The sequence below is a fragment of the Lepus europaeus genome, chromosome 4 (assembly GCF_033115175.1).
Source record: "Lepus europaeus isolate LE1 chromosome 4, mLepTim1.pri, whole genome shotgun sequence".
Taxonomy (NCBI): Eukaryota; Metazoa; Chordata; class Mammalia; order Lagomorpha; family Leporidae; genus Lepus; species Lepus europaeus.
The window spans coordinates 85,730,008-85,755,831 of NC_084830.1; the positions used below are offsets into that span (position 1 = coordinate 85,730,008).

Sequence of the window (25,824 nt, forward strand, 5' to 3'; positions counted from 1 at the left end):
CAGCTTAACCCTTGCCACACTGACTCAGGGAGATAAAAGTCGCACAGTTATGGCAAGAATATGGATTAACATCACATATGAAGAACTTTAAGACTGCGTTTATCCTCCCAGTGAGGTCAAAACCATCCTAACAAAAAGTATTCAGGAATCTTCCAGTTACCTCCTGCAGGGAATTCGGTTCTCACAGGAGGAAATTAAAGTGCAGAGGGGTTAGGTGACTGTCACAAAGTCACATAGCTGAGTCAAGAAGTCACACATTTCAGATTTCCTAGATGCCAATTCAATATTTTCCAAAAATTACATCTTTTTTTTAAAAAGATTTATTTATTTATTTTAAAGGCAGAGTCACAGATAAGCAGAGGCAGAGAGAGAGAGAGAGAGACAGGTCTTCCATCCACTAGTTCACTCCCCAGATGGCTGCAACAGCTGGGGCTGGGCCAATCCAGAGTCAGAAGCTTCGTCCTGGTGTCCCACATGGGTGCAAGGGCCCAAGCACTTGGGCCGCCTTCTACTGCTTTCCCAAACCACAGCAGAGAGCTGGATTGGAAGTGGAACGGCGGGGACTCGAACCAGCGCCATATGGGATGCTGGCACGCAGGCGGCTGCTTTACCCGCTATGCCACAGCATCAGCCCCCATGAATTACCTCTTTAAGAGTTTATAATTTCATCTATTTTAGTGTAAAGAATTACCATTCTCCACAGCACGAACACACTGATGACTCAACTTCATGTCAACATAAACCACTGCTCAAAATTATCAAGCTTACTAAGCCTTTTGCACCACAGTAAAGGCTAGATTAGGCCTATGTGAAATCTGAAATGAAAGTTGGGATACTCTTGGGTTGTCTAACCTAGATACATCTACCCTAAAAATACAATTTCCCTCTGTTACTCATAGTCAAGTCATAATCACAGGCTTGCTATAGTACATTTTCCACTATATTTCATAGATAGCTATCAAACAAAATATAGGCATACTATAATCAATGCTTACATACACAGTTTTTAAACAAAGACATGTAAAGTGATGGGTATTAGAGCCATCAGTTCAGAAAGAACTCACACACTAAACTCCAGAATCATTAAGAGCACGCAGCTTCCCCAGGGAGAAGCCCACTATCATCAACAGTCCTTTGTTGCCTCCTCAGTTATTGATACCGCACAGTGTGAGGTACATGGGAATCAAAAAGCATGAGCAGTGACCTGCTTCCAGCAGACCAAGAAATGGGAGTTCCCAGGGAGGCCTTCGCAGTGGCACCACAGGCAGGGCTTGCATGGAGTGGGTGTGTATATGGGAGTGTGTGTAGAGAGGCAGTCGGTAAATTCACATGTGGCTTTCCCAGGGAACAGGAGCTCACAGATGCAGGTGAAGGACAGCACATATGCAAGGAAACCAGGAAAGATAAACTAACACAGGCCAACATGACAGAACTGTCCCATGAATGCCCAAAAACCAGAAAGGTAGAAACAGATCAGGAAACCAAAAATCCATTAAGAAGGATTGCTTTCTTAAAACTACCAAAGCAACAAAATACCTTCCTAGTATTTCTTCACATAAACTCACCAATAGTATTAGAACTCTGTGCCAAACAACAAATAAACTTCCTGGAGCTATGGATCATCCAAAACAGGGGGGCGGGAAGGAGGAACAGGAGAGGATGTCGACCGAGAAAATAAATGCCAAGTATGAGAAGGAAGTGATCTTCAAAAAGGACATGCATAATAAAATCACAATGCGACACTACTACATAACCATCCAGAAGGGCTAAATTTTTAAAAGACTTGAAGATTCCAAGCATTTGCAAGGATAATGGAACAACTAGGGTTCTCATATAAAGTTAGTAGAAAATTCAAAATGTTACAGGTACATTGGGAAACAACTGGCAATTTCTCCTAAAGGTAAGCACACACTTACCTATGACATGGCAATTCTCCTTGGTATATATCCTACACAAACTTAAATACACGAATTCCATACAAAGATTTGGACAAAAATGTTCCTAGCAACCTGATACATAATAGTCCCAAACTTGAAAGAACTCAAATGCCCATTAACTGCTGAACGGATAAGCAAATCCTCCGTGTGTTACACATGCTAACGCTCACTGATAAAAAGGAAATAATTACTGATACATACAACGGCATAAAAGAACCTCAAGAGAAGTATATCACAAAAAAGAAGCCAAACCAAAAAACTCCATGTGCGATGTCTGTAATAGGAAGATTTAGAAAAGACACCATTATTGCAATAAAAAGTAGATCAGTGATGGCCAGGGCTCAGAGCATGAAGGAAAGGAATGGACTGTGGAGAGGCATGAAAGGCACACTGAGGTGAGAGAAACAGTCTAGATCACGCCTGCAGGAGAGGGCCCCAGACTCGGTATATTTGTGAAAATTCATTGGACTAGACTCTTAAAAATCATTAAACTTAATTGCTTGTATATATTTCATAAATGTGATTTTAAAAGAATTTAGTGCTACTAGTATTTAATTCGAAAGTTCTCTACCTTCATTATAAGACCTGCCATCCCTCCAGCAAATGGCCCTCAATGTCTACAAATACATAAGGATTATCCTTAGTGAGAGCCAAGTACTTGAAGACCATCAAGGAAGAAAAAGTCAGTCAGTCCTACATACAGGGAGGCTAAATGATTCCACTGTTTTTGCTTTCTTTTTTTTTTTTTAAAGATTTTATTTATTTATTTGACAGGTAGAGTTACAGACAATGAGAGAGAGCCAGAGAGAAAGGTCTTTCTTCCGTTGGTTCACTCCCCGAATGGCCACAACGGCCAGAACTGTGCCAATCCAAAGCCAGGAGCCAGGAGCTTCCTCCAGGTCTCCCACGCGAATGCAGGGGCCCAAGGACCTGAGCCATCCTCCACTGCCTTCCTGGGCCACAGCAGAGAGCTGGACTGGAAGAGGAGCAGCTGGGTCTAGAACCGGTGCCCATATGGGATGCCGGCACCGCAGGCAGAGGATTAACCCAGTGTGCCGTGGCGCTGGCCCCTGTTTTTTGCTTTCTAAAAGTTACGGCTGTCTACAAAAAGTGGCCTGCTAATATCTAGTCTCCAATGTAAAACAATAATCTTCCTTGAGCTATATCATCCAAAACAAGTAACATCCAGGAGAGTAGACCTACCAAAATATGTGTGGGGAAAAAAAAACAAGAAGCATGGATGCTTACAGAAGCTAAGAGTAATTTTATGTATCAACTCCAAAACTATCCTTAAAAGCACTTTGATGCACTAAGTGGGAAATGCCTCTTAAGTATCTATAAGGCTTTGTCCTTCAGTCTACTGAACATGCTTATCTATAAAGTAAATAAAGATATAAGACAGGAATAGCAAAGTCACAGGTGATTGATTCAAGGTTAAAAATGGCTACAATGTTACATAATAGAATCACCATTCTGAACTGCTAAGTTGGAACAATATTACAGTATTAATGTGAAATGTAGGTCAAAAAATCATCCAACATTCATTCAACAAATCTGTCCTGAGGGGCTATTATCTAACTTACTACATGGAAAAAGACTCCAAAATTGAGCCATAAGAAAATCTTCACCTTTATAAAGTTCATCACCCCCCAAAATTTAAAATTTATTTATTTGAAAGGTGGAGCAACGAAAAGGAGAGATACAGAGGAGAATATCTTCCATCCAGTGGTCACTCCCCAGATGGCCACAACAGCCATGGACCAGGTCACCATGAGGAACCAAGAACTCCACCCAGGTCTCTCACATGAGTGGCAGGAGCCAAAGCACTTGAGTGCGCCATCCCCTGCTGCCTACCCATGGGAAATAAGCAGGAAGCTGAGTTGGAAGCAGAGCAACCAGGACTCAAACTGGCACTCAGCAGCTTATGCCATTGCACCACAATGCCAGCCCTCCCTTACAAAAAAATTAAATAATTCATTTCACAGTAGAAGTTATAATTTACATGAGAAAAGACCTACAAATCTGAGTTCATCACTAAACTGTGATATCACTAACCACTGCAGCAATACTAGTGAAACTACAGGCTAAACTATCAGAGGTACTGAGTTCAGTACAAATCCATACAAGCACTATGACTGCTCTTGGCTGGTGGAGGAGGGAAGGGTAATTTTCCACCATGCTCTGGAATTTCTCATGACAAGCTCCCTTCTAAACCCCAGCTTCCGGGATCTTTATCATTTGTCGTGTAGCCAACCTTCCACAACTAAAGTTCTAAGATGATGCAAGAGTCTAGAGTGACCCTGTATGTATCACACACTCCAGGCTGGCAAGCGCTGAAGACAAGATTCTGACATACTGAGGCATGGACAGACAGGAAGGGGACCTAGAAATATGTGCATCAACCCAGGGAAGTGCCTGGGAGTACAGATGCAAGGTGGATGGTCATATGGTGGAACAGGCATTCAGAGCAGCTGAAGTTACAGAGAAGCAATGTGGCTCCTGATCAGTGCATTCCAGCAAGTGGACTATCTCAAAATTTCACCAACTGCCTCATAAAATAGGGAGACCTGGCAGCAACTACAATTATGAATACACTAATCCTAATACGGAATCTTAATGTGCTACCTATGATCAGAACCATGGACTCACAAACCATTTCCCAACACCCATGCTGTCAACCCCTACATAGCAGCAAAATGGCTCTGCCCCATATGCAATGATGACCATGTCTCCTTACCCCTCTGCCAACAATTCTTACAGTCTTGTAGCACTCCCTATCACCTGTGCCAGGGGTGGGAAACCTTTTATTTCTTTGTCAAGGGCTGTTGGATATGTATAACATCATTCACTAGCCAAGGAAAAGTATCAACATACAAAAATTCTCATGGAAAGCCAAGACACTGTGGCAAACAATGACCTACATGAAAGATCTCTGTGAGTGAAATCCTGGTAGAAAGACGGGACCATCGAAGAAGGAGATACCTTTCTCTGAAGGGAGGAGAGAACTTCCATTTTGATTATGGCCCTGTCTAAATAATGTCAGAGTTTGTGGACTCAAGAGGATTCCATAGCCTTGACAGCTCATAACAAGAGCCTTGGGTGATCACTGACATCATAAATAAGAGTGTCAGTTCTTAAATCAACAAAGGAGTCACTGTGCACTTGCTCCCCATATAGGACCTCTGTCCTTAATGAGTTGTATTATGAGAATTAACAGTAAAACTAGTCTTCAAACAATAGTTTATACTTTTTGTGTTTGTGTGGGTGCAAACTGTTGAAATCTTTAGTTAGTATAGAGTTGATATTCTGTATATAAAGATAATTAAAAATGAACCTTAATGAAGAATGGGATGGGAGAGGGAGTAGGAGGTGGGATGGCTTGGGGGTGGCAGGATGGGTATTGGGGGAAGAACCACTGTAATCCAAAAGTTGTGCCTATGAAATTTATACTTATTAAATAAAAGCTTTCTAAAAATAAAGAAGAAAGAAAAGAAAAGGAGAGAAAAGAAGAGAAGAGAAGAGAAAAGAAAAGAAAAGAAAAGAAAAAAAAAGAAAAGAAAAGAAAAGGAAAGAAAAGGAAGGAAGGAAGATAGCCTGCTATATACATTTATTGAACTTAAGACTTAAGAGTCCTGCCTGCAGTTACCTTGGCAGGGCCAGACCAAGTGATTTCATGGGCCAGGCATTCCCCACCCCTGACCTGGGAGATGAAAGTCCAGTGCCTCGGGATGGCAGTCAAGGCCCCCAGCTACTCTGACACACTGCAGAGCCCTTTCACCCGGGCTATGCTTTCCCATGCCTTTCCCTGTCTAAAATTCCCTTCGTGTGCATCTGAAGACATTAGTCCTTTCACTCTTAGCCCAGTGAATCCCACCTTGAAGACTCCTTTCCTCAACCTCTCCAAGTCTTTATCCCCTCTCCCTCTTCATGCCTACCTTACTTGTCTCCATCAAAACATTCGCCCCAGACAGAAAGATTACCTACAGCTGGATCCACTCAACCGTAAGCCCCTGCCTGGTTATCTTAATCTGCAGGATGTAGTCCAGGATGTGACACTTTATAGATATTTTCTGAATGAGTCAGGGATTCGAAGATAGCACAGTTGGCTGTAATTTTTTTGTGTTTTATTTTTTATACATCCTGTCTGATGTTATACCCTTCAGCAGTGCATCAACTTGGGTTATGCAACAGGCACAGAGTAAGTTCCAGTAAATGCACTGTCATCTTGAAGCCTGAGAAGACAGAAGGTAAGCAGCACTCTGAAGGATCTAGGCTGTCCTAAATTCAGCTTGGTTCGAACCCTGCCTCCAAGGCATCACGTGACCTTGAGGAGGTAGCTTAACCTCTCAAATGTCCCATTTCCTTGTCTATAGAATTAAGGTAATTACAGCCCCTGCTTCAAAGAGTCATTGAAAGGTTAAAATGCCAGTGTATTATAAAAGAGAACTGAAAACAGCATGCAGAGTTATCAAAACACTAGAAATGGAACTGCCACGTGATCCAGCCATCCCACCACTGGGTTTATACCCAAAAGACATGAAATCCTTATATCAAAGAGACACCTGCTTCACCATGTTTATCATAGCACTGTTCACAACAGCCAAGACAAAGAATCAACCAAGGTGTCCATCATCCAATAAATGGATAAAGAGCAGGATCCGACTCAGATGGGATGGAGGAGGGCGGTGTGGTGACTCGCTCCTTTCCGGAGCTTGTGTGCTCTTCACCCTCGGCATGTTCTCCACTGGCCTCTCAGACCTCAGGCATGTGCAGATGACCCAGAGCGTGGACAGCATCCAGTTCCTGCCATTTCTCACCATGGATGTCAACAACCTGGGCTGGCTGAGTTACGGGACCTTGAAGGGAGATGTGACGTTCATGTTCGTCAACGCAGCGGGTGCCGTGCTTCAGACCCTGTGTATCTTGGTGTACTGCTCTACTGCCCTCAGAAGCCTGCTGTGCTCCTACCAACAGCATCCCTGCTGCGGTTCTTTCTCCTGAGCTATGCCTATCTTTGGCTCCTGTGCCTGACCCCAAGGCCCGGCTTCAGCAGCTGGGCCTCTTCTGCAGCGTCTTCACCATCAGCATACACCTCTCACCACTGGCTGACATGGCCAAGGTCCTTCAGACTAAATCAACAAAACGCCTCTCCTTCTCATGATTGCCACCCTCCTTACCTCTGCCTCCTGGTCCCTCTATGGGTTTTGACTCTGAGATCCCTACATCATGGTGCCCAACCTTCCGGGAATCCTCACCAGCTTTGTCTGCTTCTGTTTTTTCTGGAAGCACCCACAGGAGCAAGACAGGAACTATCAGCTCCTGCAGACCTGAGGCAGCTCACCTCACCCCTTAACGCCAACCAGATACCAAAGAGAGCTCCTTGTTCCAGCCGGCCCTGCTGACCAGCTCCACGGGTACAGCAGTTTGTGGGGAAATCACTACTTTGCAGTTAGAGAGCTCAACGAAAGAGCTTTACTGAGACGATCCTGTAGAACCTGGGAGATGAATCACGTTTATTTTTTAAGATTATCTTTTTTTTAATTTTGAGGTTGGGGTGATTTCTTTAGAATGTGTCCTAAAATAAAAAGTTCTCCACCCCTGTCAAAAAAAATAAAAATAAATGGATAAAGAAATGGTGGCACCATAAAAAAGAATGGAGTCCTGTCATTTGCAGTAAAATGGATGGCACTGGAGGACATCATGTTGAATGAACTGAATCAGACACAGAAAGACAAATATTGCATGATTTCCCTCATCTGTAGGAGCTTATATTTTTCAATGTTTAAAAAAAATTTTAAACCCATTTGAATGCAGAATGTTGATTACTAGAGGCTTGGAGGGGTAGAATTTGAATTACAAAAAGAGTAGAGACAGTGGGCTAAGGAGAAGTTGGGTGTGGGTTATATGGGAACACAAATTTTGTTTTGTAAATTTAAAACTATATTATGTTGTTTTTTTTTTAAAAAGAAGAAAAGAGGCCGGCGTTATGGCTCACTAGGCTAATCCTCCGCCTGTGGCGCTGGCACCCAGGGTTCTAGTCACGGTCGGGGCACTGGATTCTGCCCTGGTTGCTCCTCTTCCAGTCCAGCTCTCTGTTGTGGCCCGGGAGTGCAGTGGAGGATGGCCCAAGTGCTTGGGCCCTGCACCCGCATGGGAGACCAGGAGAAGCACCTGGCTCCTGGCTTTGGATCAGCGCAGCACACCAGCTGCAAGGTGCTGGCCGTAGCGGCCATTTGGGGGGTGAACCAACGGAAAAAGGAAGACCTTTCTCTCTGTCTCTCTCTCACTAACTCTGCTTGTCCAAAAAAAAAAAAAGAAAAGAAAAGAAAAAGAAGAGAAGAAAAGAAACTTGCACATAGCAAATGCTCATTAAAAGTTGGCCTCCCAAACAAAAAAAGCCATCTGCACATTAATGTTTATTGCAGCTCAATTCACAATAGCTAAGACCTGGAACCAACCCAAATGCCCATCAACAGTAGACTGGATAAAGAAATCATGGGACATGTACTCTATAGAATACTATACAGCAGTCAAAAACAATGAAATCCGATCATTTGCAACAAGATGGAGGAATCTGGAAAACATCATGCTGAGTGAATGAAGCCAGTCCCAAAGAGACAAATATCATTTGTTTTCCCTGACCGGCGACAACTGAGCACCAAAGGGGAAACCTGTTGAAGTGAAATGGACACTATGAGAAACAGTGACTTGATCAGCTCTTGTCCTGACTGTTGATGTACAATGTAATACTTTATCCATTTTAGTATTTTTTTTTTTGTTCTAGTACTATTGGTTGAACTCACGTGTTTAAATTTTAACTGAAAAGTGATCCCTGTTAAATATAAGAGTGGGAAAAAGAGAGGAAAGAGATGTACAATTTGGGACATGCTCAATCAGACTTGCCCCAAATGGTGGAGTTAGAAACGTGCCAGGGGATTCCAATACAATCCCATCAAGGTGGCATGTACCAGTGCCATCTCACTAGTCCAAGTGATCATCTTCAGTACACAATTGATCACACTGATAGGTCTAAAAGTCAAAGGGATCACACAAACAAGTGTCTGCTAATACTAACTGATAGAATCAAAAAGGGAGAGAACGATCCAACATGGGAAGCGGGAGACACAGCAGACCCATGGAATAGGAATAGATGTCCTAAATAGCACTCTGGCCTCAGAATCAGCCCCTAAGGCATTCGGATCTGGCTGAAGAGCCCATGAGAGTATTTTAGGCATGGAAAGCCAAGACACTCTGGGAAAAGAAAAAAAAAAAAAAGAAGACCTAAATGAAAGATCTCTGCAAGTGAGATCCCATCAAAGAAGGAGGTACCTTTCTCTGAAGGGAGGAGAGAACTTCCACTTTGACTATGACCCTGTCGGAGTAAGATCGAAGTCGGCAAACCCTAAAGGCTTCCATAGCCTTGGCAACTCATGACTAGAGCCTAGGGAGATTTCTGATGCCATAAACAAGAGTGTCAAATTGTTAAATCAACAACAGGAGTCACTGTGTACTTTCGTCTCATGTGGGATCTGTCCTTAATGTGTTGTCCAATGTGCAGTAATGCTATAACTAGTACTGAAACAGTATTTTTCACTTTGTGTTTCTGTGTGGGTGCAAACTGATGAAATCCTTACTTAGTATATACTGAATCAATCCTCTGTATATAAAGATAATTGAAAATGAAAAAAAACACTTGGTTTTAAATTGGAAATTGCATAGAAAATTAATCAATTTTTTAAAAATATCATGTAGGATCTCTGTCCTTAATGTGCTGTACATTGTGATTTAATGCTATAACTAGTACTCCAACAGTATTTTTCACTTTGTGTTGCTATGTGTGTGCAAACTGTTGAAATCTTTACTTAATATATACTAAACTGATCTTCTGTATATAAAGAGAATTGAAAATGAACCTTGATGTGAAAGGAAGGGGAGAGGGAGCGGGAAAGGGCAGGGTTGTGGGTGGGAGGGAAATTTGGGGGGGGGGGGGAAGCCATTGTAATCCATAAGCTGTACTTTGGAAATTTATATTCATTAAATAAAAGTTTTTTAAAAAAATAAACCTAAAAAAAAAAAAATGTTGGCCTCCAAGAGGGTGCAAGGTCCTGGCCCTACAACTCATCATGAGCCTTGGGTGAGTCACATCAGGCACTTCATTTTTTCATGAATGGAAACACTATCTATTTTAGAAGAAATTAACAAATTAATACATGTAAAAATACCAGGCACATAGGAGTACCTGATAAAGATTGCTTCTATTCCCTTTTTGGTTATGGATCACTGATTCATACATAATCAGAGAAAATTTATTTTCCCTCCAAAACAGGCAGGAGTATAACACGCAAGATATTTTCTTGAAGTTCAAACTAAAAAGACCATAACCACCTCACTGTAATTCACCTCAAATGCCATAATGACCCCTAAAAAGGACACTTTTATGTACTCCACTAGTTTATTTATCTGGACTGAGTTGAAACAGATATCTGTTTTCCTCTGTTTTTAACAAAAAATAAAAAGGGCACAAAAATGTTCCATTAAATTCAGTGCAATGCAGCCCATCACTTTTGCTTATTGATTCTCTATATTCAGTAACACTTAGAGGGCTACATATGGTCAGAGAACTGTTGGACCCAAACCAGATGCTTCTGAAAAACGACATGATGGAAAAACCCATAAAACGCTTACATTGCATTGTCAGTGTCACGCATTTTTTAAGGAATCAATGTATCTGGTTGCAAATTAAGGATAAATGCACCTCCTTGCAAAGCATACCTTTTTCCAAGAGTGCTACACATCTCAACTGTTTATTTTTTTAACACTCCTGAAAATGGTACACATACAATTTATTACACAAAGATGTTTTTAAAAGTAGCACATTATTAACTGGATATGAACCAATTAATAATGTTGTCATTTCCCAGGATTTCAATGATTGTGAGTCAGTGGCTGGAAATACCATCTCAGAAACAATTAATAAAATTACAAAGCAAACCGAGTTTCCCAGCCTACATGCCACAAGCAGCTGGGTAGCCCTGTTATTAAGATCCAGATACATGAATACAAACCAGAGTGACCGTGATATATATGTGGGATTACTATGCCGCTCTAAGGATGCAAACTACAGGAGCCAGCTCCCTTAAAAATGTTTTTGAGGGTCAGATGTTGAATCTCAGTGGGTTAAGCCACCATTTGGGACATCTGCACAGCATTTTCAGAGTGTCTGGTCTGAGTCCCAGCTCCTCTGCTTCCAGTACAACTTCCTCCTAATGCATCCTAGGAAACAGCACATGATAGCTCAAGAGCTTGGGGCCCCTGCCACCCACATGGGAGATTCAGATAGAGTTTTATTAGCTCCTGACTGCAGCCTGGTCCAGTTTTGGCCATCTGGGGAGTAAACCTGCGGGTGTAAGATTTCTTTCTCTCTGGAAATAAGTAAGCAGCTTTTAAAATATTTTTGATCCTTTAAAACACTAGAGATTTCCTAAATCCAAAATATATCAAGACAGATTTACTCTTTGGTCAGCGCAGTTCTTCCAAAGTACTTCCTCACCCAGCAGAAACTGTTTCAGGAAATATTCATTGTGTGCTTATTCACATTCTCTACCTTCAAAATCCCTTATTAGCTCTCATTATGGAAATGATTTCTTTAAGAAAAAAAAAAAAAAAACAGGAGTTCAAAAACTTCCAACCACCTAAGGCAGAAAGCATTTATCTCATCTGGCAGATGATTTTTGCATTGCTATTTTTAAATGGCTGTGTATTAATCCAGCCACTGTGTTGCTTGCAAAATAAAAATAAAATTATATAATATTATTTCAGTAAACCCATAATATCATGCCAAGAAAGTATGTCAGATTTGTTTTCTGCTAGGACAATAAACTGCCAATTTCCCATCCCTTAAGCATTGCCAAACACAAAAGAGAAAGTCTTGATGAAATTTAAGTCTCCCTTTTCTTCTTCCTAAAAAAATAAAATAAAATAGTCTCCACAATATCATCATCCTTGGGCCCAGGGTCCAGGGGTGTGGAGCATCACCTAAACTGTGTGAAAGACACACAGGCTCCTATGCACATCACAGCTTCCCCATGGCTTTTCTCTCTCCTGGAGAGACTAATTGCTATCTAACATCCCCTGGGCCTGGGCTTTCCTGTCTAGATTTGGAGTATAATTGGAGCCCTCCTCAAGTGCTTTCCAGGTGGTAAGGACGTCAGGTCAAAGAATCTCTACTTTTGGCTCTTCATAAGAAAACCAATTCGTCTCATTAATAAGCAAAAGTAGAACAATGCCAGCATCAACACTGGTATTTTCTGTTATCTTAGGAAAATTAGGCATAATGTTAGTAAAGTGTAAAACAATCTATTGTGCATTCTTTTTAAGGCTAAAAGGTAGGTTTTATTGAGACAGTATGCTTCATATTAATACATTTTTTAAAATGTGGTAAAATACACACAATGTAAAGTTTACCATTGCAGCCCATTTTTTTTAACTTTTATTTAATGAATATAAATTTCCAGTGTACAGCTTATGAATTTTTTTTTTTTTTAGACAGGCAGAGTGGACAGTGAGAGAGAGACAGAGAGAAAGGTCTTCCTTTTGCCGTTGATTCACCCTCCAATGGCCGCCGCGGTAGGTGCGCTGCGGCTGGCGCACCGCGCTGATCCCATGGCAGGAGCCAGGTGCTTATCCTGGTCTCCCATGGGGTGCAGGGCCCAAGGACCTGGGCCATCCTTAACTGCACTCCCTGGCCACAGCAGAGAGCTGGCCTGGAAGAGGGGCAACCGGGACAGGATCGGTGCCCCGACCGGGACTAGAACCCGGTGTGCCGGCGCCGCAAGGCAGAGGATTAGCCTAGTGAGCCGCGGCGCCGGCCCAGCTTATGGATTACAGTGGCTTCCCCCTCCCATAACTTCCCTCCCACCCGCAACCCTCCCCTCTCCCGATCCCTCTCCCCTTCCATTTGCATCAAGATTCATTTTCAATTCTCTTTATATACAGAAGATCAATTTAGTATAAAGATTTCAATAGTTTGCACCCACATAGAAACACAAAGTGAAACATACTGTTGGAGTACTAGTTATAGCATTAAATCAAAATGTACAGCACATTAAGGACAGAGATCCCACATGAGGAGCAAGTGCACAGTGGCTCCTGTTGTTGACCCAACAAATTGACACTCTAGTTTATGGCGCCAGTAACCACCCTAGGCTGTCGTCATGAGTTGCCAAGGCTATGGAAGCCTTCCAAGTTTGCCGACTCTGATCATATTTAGACAAGGTCATAAAAGATAGAGTGAGGATAGTAACCAATGATCCTAAGCGTGGTATTTACCAGGTTTGAACAATTATACAGCATTAAGTGGGGAAGAGGACCATCAGTACACACATGTTGGGAGTAGAGCCATTGGTGGTAGAGTAGAGGTTATGATTACAAAGGAATGAGGCCCAAGTACGCTAGACAGGGTCTAGAACAAAGGACAGAGTCATTATTAGAGGAGCTAAGAAAGGTGCTGTCTAAGCTACAATTAAGTTTTCTGATTGAGAGGCAAATAGAACCTGATAGAAGGGGCTTGATAATAATCTGGTGGGCTTTAGGCCTTGTAAGTTAAGAGGCCCAGACCTTTCTATCTCTTCACATGGGGTATATCCTAAGGGAGGTGTGAACCTCCTAGGGGAAGGCACTCTGTTGACTTTCATTACTTGGCTGGCCTGGGAGGAGAGCTGGCCAGGTAAAGGCAGGGGGCATCTCTAACAAGAAATTTACAGTTCTGCCTGCAATGTTGCTGACCCTACTTGACCACACCCTCAGCTGCGGGGGTCCCTTTGGAAGTTGGGCTGAGTGAAGGGCTTTTCAGCTTAGAGCCAATAAGATCTGTGGCTCTGACCTGGGCATCCTTCGACTCCAGGGCAGGTCCATTTCCAGTGATCCAACTCTTGGCAGAGCTGCCAGGGCTCTTCACAAGCAGCCCATTTTTAAGTAGTATTCAGGGCATGGACAGTACTGTGCAGCCATCACTGCCATCTACCCCCAGAACCTTTCTCCTACAACTGTTAACTCACTAGTCTCCACTCCCCCAGGCCCTGGCAACCACCACGCTGCTTCCTGTCTCCATGCATCTGACTACTCCACATACTGCATGTAAGTGGGATCCTTTTGTGACTGACCATTTTCACTTGGCGTAACATCCCAAGGTTTCATCATGGTGTCTACTAGGCATGTCTTCCCTCTGGTGTCATGAGAAAGCCTCGACCTTCAGAACAAAAACATGGAGCCAAAGGCTTCTCACCAGCAAACCCCTTTTGATCAGGCTAAATATAAAGTGCCATGTTCATGACTACATGAAGGGTCCAGACAGACTCATGCCAACCCCATCGGCAGTAAGTTGTTCACGGCTCCCTTCTCCTTAGAACACTTCAGAAACCTCCAATGCCTGCCCCTCAGCAACTGGAGTGCACGAACCAGGCCATGCCACATGGCATATTTGTTAAATAAGATGGGGTAAGATTTCACTGAGCACCAAACCTTCCATATTTAAGGTCTGCTATTTGCACTCTGTAGGTAGGGCTTCTGTGAAATTAATGTCAACAGAAGTGACTGGCCAAGAAAGATTTACAATATGAATAAATTTCCAATTAATGCCTCCATTACATTAAAGGCAACTTTGATATTTTAATGGTGATACTAAATTTTATGAAAATTAATGTAACTTGCTCCATAGAATATAAATATTTATTAAATAATCTTTTCTGGCATTTTTAGCTGTTAATCCTTACTTTCACAACTAAATTTTATCTTTTACAGTATGAATTCCTTTATGTCCATCATGCTCCATCTTCCAATTAATACCCACAATAAAGTAGGTAGTAGATAAAACACTACTGGTTCATCGATAAGTGGTTGAACAAGGCAGCATTTATAGCCTAGCAGTTAAAAGTGTACATTTTTTCTGTCCTTAATGTGCTGTACATTGTGATTTAATGCTATAACTAGTACTCAAACAGTATGTTTCACTTTGTGTTTCTATGTGGGTGCAAACTGTTGAAATCTTTATACTAAATTGATCTTCTGTATATAAAGAGAATTGAAAATGAATCTTGATGTGAATGGAAGGGGAGAGGGAGCGGGAGAGGGGAGGGCTGTGGGTGGGAGGGAAGTTATGGGAGGGGGAAGCCATTGTAATACATAAGCTGTACACTGGAAATTTATATTCATTAAATAAAAGTTAAAAAAAAATTTTAAAAAGTGTACATTTTACAGTCAAATAACCTCAAATTGGAATCTCACTTCTTCTACTAAGTGTTGTTCAGAATATTAAATGATAGTACATTTAACATCATTGACAAAGTACTTGAAACAGAGTAAATAATCAGTGACAATTTACCCATCAGGACAAGAAATGGTAGGGATCAATTTTATGTATGTGTCTTTAGCTTTTCAGGTTTTGTGACTTGAGTGAGATGGAGCAGTTTCATAACTAAAAAGAGTATTCCTGGGCAATCCAAAAGAATAGCGTTTGGTTCTATTTTCTACTCCCTTTCAGATATCCAATTTTGTTGGTAGATACCAGCAACCAGTGGTGGTTCTTTAGACTAGCACAGATACACAGATTTTAAATGTAGAACAATGTTACTGAACACATTCAACTGGGAAATGATCCCTATCTGTGCTTCCCATTGTTCAAACCCAACCAGAATCCACAGAGCAAAAGAACTCTGACATTTCATGCTGATAGGGACCCCAGAGGCCCCTGGAAGCAGAAAGGAGAAAATATACATGGTGTAACCCCTCAGGAGCCCTGAGAGACAGTAGAAACATATAAAATGTAACCTTCATTTGTTTGTTACATCTGCCCAGTTTTGCCTATCTGGGACCCAACTCACTGAGCGCTCTGGAAACTCCACATAAAATAGGCTACTCCAGTATCAATCCCCTGACTGGCTCTTGTTGAACACTTCATTAGCATATATTTCAGCCAATCAGGCAAACCTTCTCCTTTAGAAACATAAAACCCCTAGCCCTTCATTGGCAGCCCCTTTTGGCACAGCACCCCCTGGCTGCCAGTAGCTTTCCTTGCTTGTTTCAATAAAGTTCCTTCACCTTGCCCACTCTTCCTTGTCCATGTGCCTCAAATCTTCATAGTCACCAGGTAAAGACCAAGCAGGGAAGAGAAGCAGCAACACAGGAAGACTGCAACAGAATACAGCAGAGAAGCTGGGACCCAAGGGGAGAAGAGAGGCTGTCAACACACAGAACTGTAACCACGGATCTGTGCCATTTCCAAGGGATCCAGCAAAAAGAAGAATCTGTCACATTTCTTGGGGAGGAGACGTAGACCCCAGCAGCAGGAGCCGCAAACTCCTCTTGCCACTAGTTCTGCAAAAAATACTTCTGCGCATCTGCTTTCAAAATGCATATGAGACTTCACAACCAATTAGGATAAGGACCACATGACAGGCCTTTGGTACCATGAGTAAGAAATTCCTCCTGAGTAAAATGAAAACATACTTCTCGTGGGTCTCATAGAGTAATAAATACAAAGATGCCTTGGTGGCCCATTTGTTGGCAAAAAACAAGCTGTTACCCAGTGAGCTGAAGCCACTCTAGCTTCCTTACCTTAGAGGGACTACTGGGAATGAGGAGCCAGGCAAGTCTTACCTGATGTTTGAGCCAGTAGGCCAGATGGGAATCTGAAGATTGCAAATGCATTTGTCCTATAAGGTCTTCTAATATATCCCTCCCTCCTCCAACCCCAGCCTTCAGAAAAGAAAGCAACAGTGGAGGGGCAAGAGAGCCAAGAGAAACTATGTAGCTCATAGAGTCTCACTGTATTTCAATCTTTGAATCTAAACAAGAAAAAAATGATCTAAAATTGTAGTCCAACCCTTTCCCATGTGAAGTACTGACAAATACTGTTTCTAAAGGTTGATCAGCTGAACTCTAACACATGTACAACTCAAACCTCAGCTGAATTCTGAGGGCTCTGACATGCAGTCCCTACCGTATTAATAATACTAGGGAACACAAGGGGTCCATTTTCCTGGGGTATCTCCAAATCATCAGCATCAGGTGGGTATTGCTCAAAAAAAAAGCTTCAGTTACTTGGAACAAGTACCGGAGCCAATGGGAAGGTAGACTTCCCTAAAGAAACAGCCTCCTGGAGCAACAGTTTGCTGGGCTGTTGTAGCCAGTGGCTAGGACACTGGAAAGAAGAGCAACATCTATTATGTATCTTTATACATATCTCGAGGCTTTCTTTGTTTAGGGTGGGCCCTGCTGTGAGGACAATGTTGCAAAATAAGCTTTTCTGGAACATTCTCTGACATACAAACTCAATGAGAAAACAGATACTGAGGCTCCACTTCTGTTCTTAGGCAGCCCTCTTGCTTAAATACCTACACACCTGGTTGCATGAAAAAAAAAATACACTCTGAAGAAAGAAAACAAAATATTATTATATGATTATGCATATTTTTGGACTCTACAATTTTTATCTACAACACATGGAATACAATTTCAAAAATTGCAAAACACATGAACAGTAAAATGTGAACCATAATTAAGAGTGAACACACTGGGGCCAATGCTGTGGCATAGTGGGTGGGGCCACTGTCTGCAGTGCCCGCATCCCATATGGGAACCAATTCGAGACCGGGCTGCTCCACTTCAGATCCAGCTCCCTGCTATGGCCTGGGAAAGCAATGGAGGATGGCCCAGGTCCTTGGGCCCCTGCACCCGCATGGGAGATCTGGAAGAGGCTCCTGGCTTTGGATCAGTGCAGCTCCAACCATTGCAGTCATCTGGGGAGTGGGCCAGCGGATGGAAGACCTCTCTCTCTCTCTCTCTGCCTCTCCTTCTCTCTGTGTGTAACTGTGACTTTCAGGTAAAATAAATGGATCTTTAAAAAAAAATCTATTAAAAAAAAAGTGAACACAGTTAAGAATAGAATCACAGATCACTCAGTAAATTAGATTAGGAACCAAGGACTTTGAACTTTAACAAAAATGTTAAGTAATTTCTATTAAAACATGCATCTACTGGGAGAAAAAAGGGAAACTTTAGGACAGAAACAAAAACTCTAAAATAGCACTAAATAAAATCTTAGACTAAAAATACAATATTTGAAGTAAAAAATTTATTGGATGGATTTGCTAACTGGACATTCCAGAAAAAAAATCAGTAAATCTAAGTTTCCCAAATTAAAGACTAAAAAAGGCGGGGCCAGCACTGTGGCTCAGTGGGTTAACACCCTGGCCTGAAGTGTCGGCATCCCATATGGGCGCTGGTTCAAGACTCAGCTGCTCCACTTCCGATCCAGCTCACTGCTGTGGCCTTGGAAAGCAGCAGAGGATGGCCCAAGTGCTTGGGCCCCTGCACCCACGTAGGAGAACCAGAAGAAGTTACTGGCTCCTGGCTTTGGATTGGTGCAGCTCCGGCCACTGCAGCCAATTGGGGAGTGAACCAGCGGATGGAAAACCTCTCTCTTTCTCTCTCTCTAACTCTGACTTTCAAATAAATAAATAAATCTTTAAAAAAAAAGACTTAAAAAAGGAACAATGGGGAAAACATGAAATGCAGGTGACTTTCAAAATAATATCAAATAATACAACATGAATAATTACAAGAGATGGGGAAAGAGAAAACCATAAAAATTTAATTATTTGAATTTAGTTTAAAAATATTTGAAGAACTGTGGATGAAATGTGCAAAATTTGGGATAGGGATCAAATCCACTAACCAACAAGTTCAAAGAATTTGAAACAGATAAATTTAAAGAAAAAGTCACACAGGCATATCATAGTCTAATCGTTAAAACAAAAGATAAACAACAAACTTTAAAATCAAGAGAAAAAAAGAGCATTACAAGCAAGAGAACAAAGATAACAATGATGGTCAACTCTGAGGAGCAAGCAAAGCTGCAATGAAATATCATAATGAAAGTGTCCAAGGCAGAAGGGGTGAGAGGTAGGAAGAGAAGAAAATAAACTACCAACTAACAATAGCATTTTTGGCAAAATTCCCAATCGACACTAAAGGCAAGTTAAAGACTTTTCTGCTAAATGAAAGTACTGAAATTTCATCACTAGCAGATCCACACTACCACATACATAGAGGCTTAAGGGAAATGATACCAATTCATAAAACTTAACATCAACAGCAAGAAAAGAAAGAGGAGCACAAAAATGGTATGTGGGTGCATGCGAGCATGTCTCTGTGTGTGTGTGTGTGTGCATAGGTATGTGCATGAATCTTCTTTTTACCTGTTAAAAAGATAATTGGTTATATAACAAAAAATAACAATATACTGTGATGTTAGAAGTAAAAAAAAAATGTAGCAATAGCTCAAAAGGTAAGGCAGTGAATGGGCATATATAGTTGCAACATTACTACACTGATTGTGAAGTAGTATTGAATTCAATGTAGATGATGATATTTCTGTGTATCTATTTATCATAACCCCTAGAGAAGTCACTAAGAATAAAAGCCTAACCTTTTCTAAAAAGCCAAGAAAATAACATACAAAATATACTTGATTAATCTAAAATGAGGCAAAGAAAAAGCAAATAGGTCAGACAAATGCAACACAAATAAAATCTAAAAATAAACTGTGTCAATGTATAATATCAATGTAAATTACATTAAATGTAAATGGATAAAATATTTCAATTAGAAGGGAAAGTTTTTCAAGACAAGATAAAAAAGCAACATCTAACTACATGCTATTTATAAGAAATATGTAGAGGCAGATTTTAAAAAAGAATGGAAGATAAATGATATAAATACATATCTATTGATCCATTCAAACACTATCATGAAGATACTGGTGTGGCTAAATCATATGGAGTAGGCGTCAAGCTAAGAAGTATTTCCAGAGATAGGGACTGACCATGACACAGGATTAAAGAGTTAACACAGCACAAATACATTAGAGTTCTACATTTTGCATGTGCCTGATTATATAACCTCAAACTAAGTGAAGAAAAAAATCTACGGAACCAAAGAGATACACATACAAATTCACATCAAAAGGCAAGATCTTTAGCAATCTGAACTCAATAATTGATAGAAGTAGACCCCAAAATTATTAAGGTTATAAAAGCTTAATACACTGAGTATTTGAAAACATAAAAACAATTAACTAGTATATACATTACTTTCTTCACATTCTATATCCCTGTGAAGTGGAGGAGAATCATAGATTTCCCTCAGAAGCCTACCTGGCATACTGGATTTATTCATTATTCACATCTTTCCCCAACTCAGGTGGTTCCATATCTGTTTTAGTTCCTTGAGTTGGTCCATCCCATCTGGCAAGAATGTCCCTCTTGAATTTTCTCCCCCCTTTCCATTCCCCATCTATCCCCTCACCTAGCTAACACTGACCTTTCCCTGCCAAGTAGCTAGATCTGATTAGGTGTCAGGTTCTTTTTCCAGAAAGCTTTTCTGGACTTCAGTTCCCCACTTAAGGCAGAGACCATTATGCAAGCTGCACAGTCCTCTCCTGCGTGCCAAGTTTAGCCTTCTCTTTGGTGGTCCATGTGCTGTGCTCCTGGAGGGCACAAGACACCACAGGTGTGTCTAGGCAGAACTCAAGAAGAACTTGTTGGATACCTGAAATGGGGTAGCTAGCAAGTCAGGGACATTGTTTAAGATCATCCTTCAGGCTCTTCCCTGGTTAGGAGTATGACCTGTAACCAAGAAAGTTCAACCACCATGAAAGGCTCAAGGTCGGGAGGAGCTAAACTCCCCCAACCATTAGCCTACATTAGCTCTCCAGGAGTCTCCCTGAGCAGCCTGGAATGTGCAGCCCACAGGCTCATCCCAGCCTCCAGGTGACTGCAGCCTCCTGGGAAACCCCAAACCAGAAGTTCCCAGACACGATACCCCAAACCCCTACAGGAAGATGGAGAAAGGAAATCTGTGTCATTTGACCCACTGAATCTGAGTACCATTTGTTATGGAACAATAGATAATACGAACTCTACTTCCTCACCTGGCTTTCTGTTTGCCCAACATAATCATTTGTCTTAAAGTATCTATTTCATAGACAAAAAATCATCAAAGCCGCATAGAGGGTACATGTTTTAGTTCCCTCTGGCCACATTCAGAGAGACATCAGGTTTATAGATGCTGAAACTCATTAAAAAAGACCTCAGTGCTTTTTTTTTGTTTGTTTGTTTGTTTTAATTTTTGACAGGCAGAGTGGACAGTGAGAGAGAGACAGAGAGAAACGTCTTCCTTTTGCCGTTGGTTCACCCTCCAATGGCCGCCGCAGTAGCGTGCTGTGGCCGGCGCACCGCGCTGATCCGATGGCAGGAGCCAGGTGCTTCTCCTGATCTCCCATGGGGTGCAGGGCCCAAGCACTTGGGCCATCCTCCACTGCACTCCCTGGCCACAGCAGAGAGCTGGCCTGGAAGAGGGGCAACCGGGACAGGATCGGTGCCCCGACCGGGACTAGAACCCAGTGTGCCAGCGCTGCAAGGCAGAGGATTAGCCTAGTGAGCCGCGGCACCGGCCAAAAAAGACCTCAGTGTTTTTTTATGAGGTGCTCAGATTAAATGGGTCAACTATAATTAAACCAAAGGAAAAAAAAAACATTAAGAGTTGAGTGATACAATGAGAAACAGTTCAATATTCTAGGAATTAAATTTGTTTCCAAAATAAGAGTTATTTAATTATAGGCCACATTTACCAAGATTTCACTTCAAATCCTTGAAACTTTTCAAAACCATGTTTTTCAAAAACATGTTTTAAAAGGGCGCTTTTACTTACAGAGCTAAGGATAAATTTAGAAATGAACTTCACTATATTCCTCCAAATTCAATCAACTTGATAGTATCTGTATCAATGCCTTAAAGAGGGACTGCAATGGAGGCTCTTGATGGGAAGGTGAAAGCCAGTGACAGGGTGACAGCACAGCTTCTCTGCTCCGGGACATTCACTGTCCTTTCTGGCCTCTGCAGCATTTTCCCAAAAAGACTCCCATCTTTATAACCCCCCCTCCTGCCCCAAATCCCACAGCTCACAGAGCTTGGAGGCTCAGAACTAGCACCCTGCATCTCTCCAATGAAGACTTGGCCCAGGCAGGGTCAGTAGCCCCAGGAGATTCATGAGAAATGCACATCCCTATGCCCTCCTCAGATCTCCTGAATCAGAAACTCTGTGCTAGACTGGCAATTTGTTTGAATAGAAATCCCTCCATGCCTCTGATGTGCTAACTTCTGCAAAGCACTGACCCAAATCCAGGGCTCCCAAAGCAGCCTGTGCATCAGCCACACCAGATAGGACACCTCTCCATCCCCAAAGTCCCACCAGTTCCCACTCAGGAGAGGAGGCCCAGAAAACTACAGAGTCCCAGATGTTCTTCCTGGGGCTACAGATGGGACCTCTGGAATCAGCCATCTTGAAAGGTCTTTTTAAAATTATTTTTTATATTTGAAAGGCAGAAAGAGGAAGAAGAGACAGAGGCAGAGAGATCCTATATACAGGTTCACATCCCTAATACACACAACAGCCAGGAGTGGGCCAGTCCAAACTTAGGAACTAGGAACTCATCCAAGTCTCCCATGGGGATGGCAGGAGCCGAACTACATGAGCCATCACCTGCTGTCTCAGGAGCTGGACCAAGATCAGAGTCGAGACTTGAAGTCAAGCACTCCCATCGGGGATGCAGATGGCAACTGCTGCACCAGATGCCCAGCTCTGGAAAGGCCTTTCTGATAACAACTGATAGCTACCATGCCAGTGGAACCCTGATTCTTCAGAGAAGAGGGAAGGCAAAACCATCACTCTTCATGATCAGAGCCCCAGGATGTAATGCACAGTCAGCTCCTGTTCACATTGAGGCCCACGCTCCAGCCACATCCACAGCACGGGAACACACCTTGCAGAACGAAAGGCAACCACTTCACTCCTCCTGTACTCTGCCTAGCAGCATTTATCAGTTTATTTCAGTGTTAAGGAGAGAAGTGACCTTATTTTCTCACACTGTGCCCCTGAGAGCGCCCTGAATAGACTTTGTGAAGTCTGTGGTGGAGCACTGAGAGCTTCTATGGCATGATGAAATAAACCCAAAATGAGAAATAATTAAAAAAAAAAGGGATAGGGCTACAAATAGCAACATCAACTGCAGGTTATGGGTGAGGTCAGTGTGTGCCAGGTAAAACAACCTCAGCCTCGGTGTTCAGGATCAGAAAAATGATTGTCCAGTCCCACTGGCCCCTCCTCCCAGCCCTGTGGCAGCCCACGTTGGCTTGGGTCATCTCTGATCTTACAGTAAGTTGGAACCCATCTCCCTAACACTTTCATCCTTGGGTCTTGGTTCAGCAATGTGGAGAACAAACACAACTCATGAATCTCTCCAGCCCACAAAGTAACAGTAACCAAGTATTGGCAGAGACCTAGAGTATGCCCAGCTGGGACAGGAAGACAGCACCCAGGCACCAGCCCATGCTGTGGGCCCAAGGACAGCCAGAGACTCCTCAAACCTTTCCCCTTTGCCTGCTTCCTCTAGACTTGATACTCTTGGCTTCCATCATGCACCTTTGATCCACTGAGAGCAAAGATTCTGTAACATCAGGTATTTGCTATCTTGTTGGGTATTGAGAGAAATCTTTATTGCTAAGAAAGACCAACCAGCCTTCATTCTAGAAGGCAGCACACTGGTTCCCAACATAGCCTTTCAGGAGGGGGAAGATGGGTTAAGGAAATCCGTGTCAGAACCTTCAACAGCCCCTCCCAGGTCTGGTGGGAAGAGGGGAATGCTAGAGAGGCAGCACAAGGCGAAGTGAGTATCAGGGCATCTGAAAGCCACCTGGCATGGAGGCAGGAGCCTGAGAAAGCAAACAACATCAGAATGTTCACGCCACCCGGCAAGCTCAGGGAGGATGAGACCTGTGAGCCCAGGGAAAATGCCACTCAGCACATGCCCTCCACCAACCTCTCCACCCCACGACTAGAAGGATTCATCGCACCTGTGTGCACCAACGTCCCTGTTACCAAGTGGGACCACCAAAGAGGCTGAACATTTCCTGTCCAAAAAGCTTGGGTCTGGAAATACTTCTGGTTTCAGAGTTTTCCAGACTTTGGAGTATCTGCACAGACTTTACCAGATGAGCATCTTTAATCCAAAATTCTGAAATCGTAAATGCTCTAAAATCTGCAGTTTTTTTGGAACACTTCAGATTTCTGGATTAGGGATGCTTAACAGGTAGTATTAAACCCTGTTGGGTTGTTCTGAAAAAGAGACAGGACCATGTTGGGTGTCTTCCAGTACCCCACACAGGCACAGGAGCCACAAACTCTACCACCACCACACACTGCAGTCACTCAAACATGGCCCAGAGCCAGCACTAGGGCCGCCTTTAAGAGTTTCTATTCAGAAGAGACCATTCAGTGGGAGAAACTTACTCATTCCCCTAGGACTCAATGAAACTTTGAATTTTGATTGGGGGAGCCTGTAAGTACTTTTTGTCACCTACCATCAGTCCTTCAACCCTCTAAATCATTTTCAAGCTTATCAGAGAACATGTTTCCCAGGAAGTACAGAAACCCAAATACAAAGCTACAGAATTATTCCGATCTTCTAGCCTAGCAACCCTATGAAAGAGAAGAAAAAATGTGAAGTCTGCTTGGCAGGATTTGTTCTTGGTGAACCTATTTTTTGCTTTCAATTATTACTACGTTCTCTTCTCCAAGTACACAACCATCTGCTTAACACTATGTTCTAGAACACTGCCAAGAATACGAGATAAAAATCAAGGAATCACACAATTGAGAAAGGCAGGTATCACTGAAATATAATGCAACCACGAATGTGAACCATGTATGTTAGCGTAAGCATTCTCATAACCATGCTAAAAAGTATAAACAGGTGAAATCAACATCGATAACATGTATACTTTAACTCAATAAATCCAAAATGTTATCATTTCAGTGTGTAATTTTTGTAAAAATGACTGAGTTATAGTCTTTTCTTCAAACTAAATCTTCAAAATCAGGCAAATTTTTACACTCAGGGGGCATCTCAGTTCAGGTCAGTGGCATTTCCAGTGCTTCACAGTCACACGTAGCCAGTGCCCAACAGAATGGACAGCACTGGCTTAGGATCTCCCAGTGCTTTCTGAAAAACCGCGTTAACTTCGATTCTAGCACCTCTTCAATTCTCCACAATTGCTCAGGATATTATCAAAGGGTATTATGATCCATGCTGACAACTTTTCCAGCACCTGAGAGATCACCCACTCCCACATCCATATACAACCACCCTCAGAGCAGCAGAATCCTGGAGACAGAAACAGAAATTCCAAAGACTCTATGGGCCCAAATGTGGTTAATGCCCATCTACAGCCAAGCGGATACTTTATGCCTTTGCATTCAAGTTACTTGAGTATCATAAAGAGCGAATTCTTTCAGCTTTCCATTGAGAACACAGTAAAATAATTGCAGAGCAGGTGTAACAGGATTTTAGGATGACCAGGGTGACATAAAGCAGAGGTGAACAGGACCTCAGGACCAGGAAAGAGCAGGTATGATGGCAGGAGATGCCCAGGGAGGGGACAGTGGGGACACCCAGGTCAAGACAGAGAAGATCCTCACAGGTGTGAAAGTGAGACTTCATTCTGGACCCAACTGGCAGGCTCTGAGCAGTGTGGGATATGACAGGCTGACATCTCAGCTAACTCTGGAAGCAGCAGAGTAGAGGGAGGGAAGTCAGAGAGGAAGGGAAAGTTGACCAAGACCTGAACCACGGTGGCCAGGGCCCCAGCAATGCCATGAAGGAGAGGAATTCCAGGGACAGACTGGGAAAACCAGGAGGAGAGGACACCAAGGGGGACTGAGGTCCCAATGATCTGCTAAACATCAGCTGGCAGGGACACGGTCTGATGAGCCC

General features: G+C 42.6%; 1 protein-coding gene and 1 pseudogene across 3 annotated transcripts in view; one reads left to right on the forward strand and one right to left on the reverse strand.

Moving 5' to 3' along the window:
* Positions 1–25,824, reverse strand: part of FAM110B (family with sequence similarity 110 member B) — a 175,185-nt gene that overhangs the window by 136,443 nt on the left and 12,918 nt on the right. The gene's annotated exons all lie outside the window — the stretch shown is intronic.
* LOC133758417 (sugar transporter SWEET1-like) lies at positions 1,812–7,268 on the forward strand (annotated as a pseudogene).